Source organism: Heterocephalus glaber, unplaced genomic scaffold (assembly GCF_053883595.1).
Source record: "Heterocephalus glaber isolate CG9 unplaced genomic scaffold, H.glaber_assembly_v1.0 deba00001462, whole genome shotgun sequence".
In the NCBI taxonomy this organism is placed as follows: domain Eukaryota; kingdom Metazoa; phylum Chordata; class Mammalia; order Rodentia; family Bathyergidae; genus Heterocephalus; species Heterocephalus glaber.
The window spans coordinates 434,024-441,452 of NW_028258309.1; the positions used below are offsets into that span (position 1 = coordinate 434,024).

At 44.5% G+C, this 7,429-nt stretch overlaps 1 pseudogene; it reads left to right on the forward strand.

The window, feature by feature from the left end:
- The first annotated feature begins 43 nt into the window (after positions 1-43).
- On the forward strand, positions 44-4,145 carry LOC101717550 (uncharacterized protein KIAA0232 pseudogene; annotated as a pseudogene).
- The last annotated feature ends 3,284 nt before the right edge of the window (positions 4,146-7,429 follow it).

Genomic DNA, 7,429 nt, shown 5'->3' on the forward strand with positions numbered 1-7,429 from the left:
AGAGCTCCTTGCATCTTGTCCAGGGCCTGCATCTGCTTCTGACATGTCTCTGCTTCATGCTCTGGGCACAGTGCAGACCTGGCTGGGGCAAGAGCTGGAGAAATGTGGCATTGATGCCATGATTTATATGCGCTATGTCCTCAGCCTTCTGCTGCATGACAGCTATGACTATGACCTGCAGGAACAGGAGAATGACATCTTCCTGGGCTGGGAGAAGGAAGCTTATAAGAAATGGGGAAGGAGTAAGAAGAAGTGTTCAGATTTGACTGTAGAGGAAATGAAAAAACAGGCTGCTGTCCAGTGTCTCCAATCTGCTTCTGATGAAAGCTCTGGCATCGAGATCTTGGTGGAGGAGCTCTACTGCAGACTGAAAGACCTACGGAGTGAGCAAGAAGAGAAAATTCACAAAAAGTTGGAGGAGTCTCCATCTCCAGAGGTAGAATTATCCCCTACAATGAAGGATCAAGTAGAGATGTACTATGAAGCATTTCCACCACTTTCTGAGAAACCAGTTTGCCTGCAAGAAATCATGACTGTGTGGAACAAATCCAAGGCCTGTTCTTACTCCAGCTCCTCTTCATCATCCACAGACACCCCCTTGAGCACAGACACATCCTCTCCCAAGGACTGCAACAGGAAAAATGAAGTCATCAAGGAAAGAAGCACCCAAGGGCCCACCACCGTTCACCAGAAAGCCCAGAGCAGAAGCAGACATGAGAAAAACAAACTGAGCAATGGCACTGTGGAAGAAAAACCTGCCTTGTACAAAAGCAGATCCGACACGAACTGGAAGGGAAGATGCACCCTTGCTCCTGGTCTTACAGCTCTAGTGAAGGAGAGTCGGGTTCAAGTGGTAATCAGAGAGAAATCAAAGCATCCAGGAAGTATGTTAAAGTAAGAAATAAGGTGCAAGACATTCAAAACAAGAAAGGGCAGAATGGGCAAAGTAGGCTGTCCCTGAAGTACGGGGAGAAGGCAGACAGAAGAGTACATGTGGGCGGCAGCAGCAGCAGCAGCGGGTCCATCAAGCAGCTGTGCAAGTAGGGTAGGCGACCAGTGAAGGAGGCAGGGAGAAGAGATCCTGGGGGCACTGGAGGGAAAGACCTGTACACAGCGAGCAAAAACGACAAAGAATATAAAGAGGAGCCTCTGTGGTACACCGAACCGATTGCTGAGTATTTTGTTCCTTTGAGCAGGAAGAGTAAACTAGAGACCACATACCGAAACAGACAGGAATCAAGTGCTCTGACACCGGAGACAGTGGGAGTCTTGTCTGAATCTGTGCATGGCCTTTGTATCAGCAACAGTAACACTTACAAGACATACCTCGCAGCAGGCGCTTTCATTGATGGCCATTTTGTAGAAATGCCTGCAGTTATAAATAAGGATGTTGACCTCACTGGGACCTCATTAGGTTCTCTGCCAGAGGACAACAAATACATGGATGATATTCATCTGTTAGAATTAACACACTTCTATGAAGTGGATATTGATCAATCCATGTTGGATCCTGGTGCCTCAGAAACATTGCAAGGAGAAAGTCAGATCTTGAATATGATTCTACAAAAAAAGCAAAGAGAATACAAATTTTGAGGCAGAATGTTGCATAGTGTTAGATGGTATGGAGTTGCAAGGGGAACGTGCAATATGGACAGATTCTACCACCTCTGTGGGTGCTGAGGGCTTGTTTCTGCAGGACCTTGGTAATCTGGCTCAGTTTTGGGAGTGCTGTTGGTCTAGCTCTGGTGATGTCAATGGGGAGAGCTTTGGAGGAGACTCTCCAGTTAGACTCTCTCCGATCTTGGACAGCACAATGCTCAATTCACACTTGCTTGCTGGCAATCAAGAGCTCTTTTCAGATATTAATGAAGGATCTGGTATAAACTCTTGTTTTTTAGTGTTTGAAGTACAATGCAGTAATTCTGTTTTACCATTTTCTTTTGAAACACTCAACTTTGGAAATGAAAATACAGATTCTAGTGCTAATATGCTTGGAAAAACACAATCTAGATTGCTAATATGGACCAAAAATAGTGCCTTTGAAGAAAATGAACACTGTTCTAGTCTTTCAATGAGAACTTGTAGTCTGTGGTCCCATTCAGAAGAAACACATTCTGACAATGAGACATTGAACATTCAGTTTGAAGAATCCACAGAGTTTAATGCAGATGATATTAATTATGTAGTTCCTAGAGTCTCATCAAATTATGTAGATGGAGAAGTTCTAGATTTTTTGCAAGATGAAACTTGCCAGCAAAACAGTAGAACTTTAGGAGAAATTCCAACTTTAGATTTCAAAAAAAGATCTAAACTAGAGTTTGTCTGTGGTATTCAGCTAGAACAAAAAACAGAAAACAAAAGCTTTGAAACTACACAAGTATGTAGTGAAAGTAGTCCACACAGAGATGACTATAGCTCAGGGGTTATTAAAGACAGTTGGACAAAGATGGCAGATAGAAATTCTGTGACTAGAGTAGATATAGAAAGAATTGATGATGAGTTGTTTTCAATAGATATAAATAACTACTGCTACTGTTTAGATGCTGAAGCTAAAATGGAGACCCTTCAGAAGCCCAGCAGGGCAGTGCAGAGGTCTGAATATCACCTCTGGGAGGGACAGAAAGAAAACCTGGAGAAGAGAGTCTTTGTGTCTGGCAAGCTCTCCAAGGTGGGTGGTGGTGATTACACCACACCCTCTAAACCTTGGGCTGTGGCCCAAGATAAAGAGAATGCCTTCACTCTTGAGGGAGTCTATGGAGAACTCAAAACCTTCAGTAGTGGTGAGGAATGGGCAGTTGTGCCACCAGGCCACACAAAAGGAAGCTTGCTGTAGTGTGAAGCTTCCAACATTGTGACCATAGCTAGGACAGACATCTTTATGACCCCAGGAAACAGCTTTGCTTCTGGTTACAGGCAGTTGTGGAAACCCTTCATGTCATTTGAACAGAATGATCAGCCAAAGAGCAGGGAAAATGGGTTAAATAATGGATTTTCTTTTATCTTCCATGAAGACTTACTAGGAGCTTGTGGTAACTTTCAGGTTGAAGATCCTGGATTTGAATATTCATTCTTTTCCTTTGATCTAAGTAATCCATTTTCACAAGTTCTTCATGTAGAATGTTCATTTGAACCTGAAGGGATTGTGTCTTTCAATCTCACTTTTAAACCCAAATCAATCCTATGCTCTGATTCAGGCAGTGAAGTATTTCACCCTCAGATATGTGGTGTCGACAGGACACAGTACGGAGCCATCCAGACCTCTCTGAGGACTCACTTCCACCCAATCTCTGCATCAGAACTGTCCCCAGGAAGAGGGAGCGAGTCAGAGTTTGAGTCTGAGAAAGACAAAGCCAGTGTTCCTATTCTGCCTCAAGCTGTTGTATTTGAAGATCTGGAAGCAGATCTCAAACCTCTGGAAGAAGATGCAGAGAAAGAAGACCATTACTATGGAAAATCAGAGCTTGAGTCTGGGAAATTCCTTCCCAGATTAAAAAAGTCTGGAATGGAAAAGAGTGCTCAGACATCACTAGATTCCCGGGAGGAGTCAACTGGGCTTTTGCTGGTAGGAAAGCAAAATCAGTGTCTGGAAGGTAGCATGAGTAAATCTCTGGAAATAGATCTAGAAAGCTCAAAAGAAAATTGTAAAATAATGGCACAATGTGAGGAAGAAATTAATAATTTTTGCAGTTACAAAGCAGGTTGTCAGTTCCCTGCTTATGAAAATAATTCAGTTTCTTCAGGACAGCTGGAAGAGTTTCCTGGATTGAACACTGATGTGCAAGAAATGCATAGAAGTCAAGAAAAGCAGACCTGGTGGGAAAAAACCTTGTACTCTCTCCTTTTTCCTGCATTGCAATGTGAAGAATGTTATACAAATCCCAAGGGAGAGAATGGTATAGTAGAATATCTAGATGTTAAAGAAATACCCAGTAACGAAGAGCATCTGTTAGATTTTAATAGGGTTTCTTCTGTCTCTGAAGCATGGTGCACCAGAGAGGGTGGTCCTGGGGCCCAAGCAAATGGCCTCCGCAGGAAGATGTGCTCCTGTGCCAGCCCTGACCCCAGAGACTCGGGCTCCAATGGTGGGCAGTGGCGAGTGGGTGAACCCTCAAGAGGAGGAGCTCTTCTCTCAGACTCACCTCTGACCTCGCACCTAATGTGAGAGCTTTCTCAGTGCTGTGTGACTGAAAACCACCCCTTTGAGGCCTATTCATCTAAAGCAACAACATAGGTTTCCTCTTGGAATAACTGATTCCAATCCGTGATTCTTCCTTCTTGATTGTCTTAGCATTGAAGACTGTGGTCCTGTGGAGATCTCTTTCCCAGCTGTTCATTCTTGCTATTGAATAGACTAGACGTGCTGTCCGGTCTAGAATGGTGTGCATGTGCTAGTCCTAGAGGTGTCACTGCTCTTGCCTCGCAGCCACAGGCCTCTCCTTCGCACTCGGTGACATCTCTGTCACCTGTCACCACTATGGTCCCTGCACCACGTCTGCTGTTTAGAGATTTTAGCTTTGGAACATTTAGTGTGTTCTCTAAGCACTGGGAGATCATTCTCACCCTGCAGTGGATAGGTCCTTTCCGGGGCGGGAGGAAAGCATGGGTGACTCATCCCCATCTTCGTTCAGTAGAATCTCATGAACATGGATGTAGGAGCACAAGAGTGTGCATGCGTCTAGAGACTTTCAGAATACTGTGTTTTCTACCCTGGGATTCCCCCTGAAGTATTGTGAGATACTCCAGTGTGTGTCTTTCTTGCTACCTGGAGGTGCCAATGATTTGGGGCATGGGGTGGGAGGCCTGCCACAGTGGGTGCTGCAGTGCATCCACATCAAAATGCAGTCAGGGCTCCAGAGAGTCTGGAGCGTGGAGGAGGACCTTGGTTGTAGATTGTGGTTTTTCTGGCAACTGTTGAATCAGAGCCCCCAAAACTTGAAATCGAGAGCATTGGACATGCAATAAAGGCCCCTGTCACCCACAGAAACCTTCAGCTGCTGCAGCTGGCTGCTCTCATGGCAAGGTGTAGTGTGGCTGCTCTCATCGTGTCCGAGAGGATATCCTGGGCAAGTTCTGTGTGCTGTGGTGGGTAGTAGAGCCCTTCTCCATGTCGCCCTGTGATTGCTGTCCTGTCAGCACCACATGTAACTTAGTTACCCAGGGAGTCAGTCTGTCTTTTGCATCCATACCTGCTGATACCTCCTGGAGCTCTCATGAAACTGTGTGGCACATTCAAGCTGGGAGGGGCCATATCAGCAAAACCTGAATGTGTTAAGTTGTTTTTCTTTTTTAACCAACTTATCCTTGTAGAAAACATCTAATCCAAGTCAGTTGAGTAACCTCAGGAATATGGAAAGCCTGGCACGGCCTAGACAACCTCACCACTAATTTTGGCAGGCAGTGAGCTCGATTGACTGCCTGGGAGATGAACTGCCTGTAAAGTTTGGAGCGTTTGGGCTTGTCACCTTTTTCTTAACTGATAGCACAGGAAACACCACAGAGGCTGTGGGTCCCTGTGGGGGGCCTTGCCCCCCCGCTAGAACTCTTGAGTGCCTTTTACGGACATATCCGGGCCTGCTGCAAATCTACCCGGCAACAAGGAAGTAGCCCCAGTACCCTCCTCTTGCTCCTCCCCTCTAGCCCTACGGTATATATGTTGTAGCAGCTTCCGCAATAAACGAGACTTGATCAGAAACCTGTCTTGTCTCCATTTCTCATGTCCCCCATCCCCTCTCATCCTCGCTCCCCCTCTAGAGTCTCCGTTGACTTACCCACGGGCCGGGACAGGTCCCCAAGGTTCTGTGTCAGCCTTCTCTCCCTGAGCAACCTGGCATGCCCGCCGGGCTTCATCCCCCCACCTGCTAGGGTTCATTTTTATGCAGCACATCTTTGACACTTTACAGTGGTGTGTGTGTGCATGCATGTGTGTGTGTGTGTTCATGTGTGTGCACGCACACTCATGGGTAAGGCTTTATGTTGCTGTTATTTATTTACAGACATAAGATAAGTTGTTATGTATTTTTCTTTCTTCTGGAGCTTCCTAAAAACCGATTAGCATCTGCACTGAACTATTAATTTAATACCAAAGGCACAAAAGGAGTGGAAGTTGTGAATTCCTAAAATCACTGTGATGACAGTTACTCTAGAAGTCATTGCCCACATAGCAGAGACCAAATAAACAGGTATGAGATGCACCTGGCCTCACTAGGAAGGCTTCAGTGGGCAGGGTGCCAGCATCCTCCAATGGGGCATGGAGAGTGCTTTCCACAGGGAGGGGTGGAGTGGGGACAGGCCAAGGGATGACGAATTCTGTATTGATTTGTTTTCATAATTAAGTGGCTTAAAGCTCAGTGACTTTTGGCAACAGTTGAAAGTGTGGTTTTTAGTTTTTGTGAATGACTGATTACAAAATGCATTTTTAAAAAAGTTGGCAAATGCTGAAATGCACTGTGGTATGAAGCGCATTGCATATCTTTAGCATTGAAGTATCAGTTTCCATTCCTGGGCTGAGATTTTTTTCCTGTGGTTGTATTGTTCTGATTTCACATACACCAGAAAAACTGATTTTTTGTTTTCTTGTGGAGTTAACACCAAATAAAAATTTAAAAAACCAGAAATCACATCAAGGCTTGCAACTCATACACATACAACTTTAACTGTCACCTATACCTAAATAAAGCTGGAGAAGATCAGATGTAGACTATTCAGAGATGAAACATTGAAAAATTGAGGTATCTTAGGCATCAGAAGAGGGTGAGTCACATTCAGACCTTAAACTGTATATGAGCTCTGGATGACATGTGGTCCATGGGGCCAAACACAACTTGCTTTCTCAAGGAACAACAAGCATGGAGACCCAGGAAGCCTCATGCACCTGTTGTTCCAGTGCTAGACTGGGGCTAAAAGGGCATCAGTGCCTTGATGCTGAGGTTTACCTAGATAGGACTTCTATATGAAACAGCTGAAGTATTTGGGATTCAGTTCTATTTTTGAACCACTAAGGTGTAGATACAAATCTTCAGAGTCAGAAACATAAAATGCATTCCATTATGAGTAAATTCATTTCTACACACTACTTAATGAGAAACATTTATCTCACATAGAAGCATCATCTGCTGCTCTCCAGGTAAATCCTAATAGCATTCACTGTTCCATCTGTCTGCATTTTACACTCAGATTCTTGTTTTTCATTATAGCCAAGATTTGAGAGGATCAACATGATGCATCTTTTCATCCAGAGCAAGGGAAGAACCCAAAAGCTTCCTAACTACAATATTTTGAAGGTCAGTTGGTTTCTGTCCTAATTTTCATTGAAAGAATCAAAAGCATTTTAAAAGATGAACCAGAAAGTGATGGCAAGGATCTCAGTGTTGATCACCCCATTGTGTCCTCAGGCCTGAGTTGTCCCCCTGTCTAATCACTTTATCTCTTA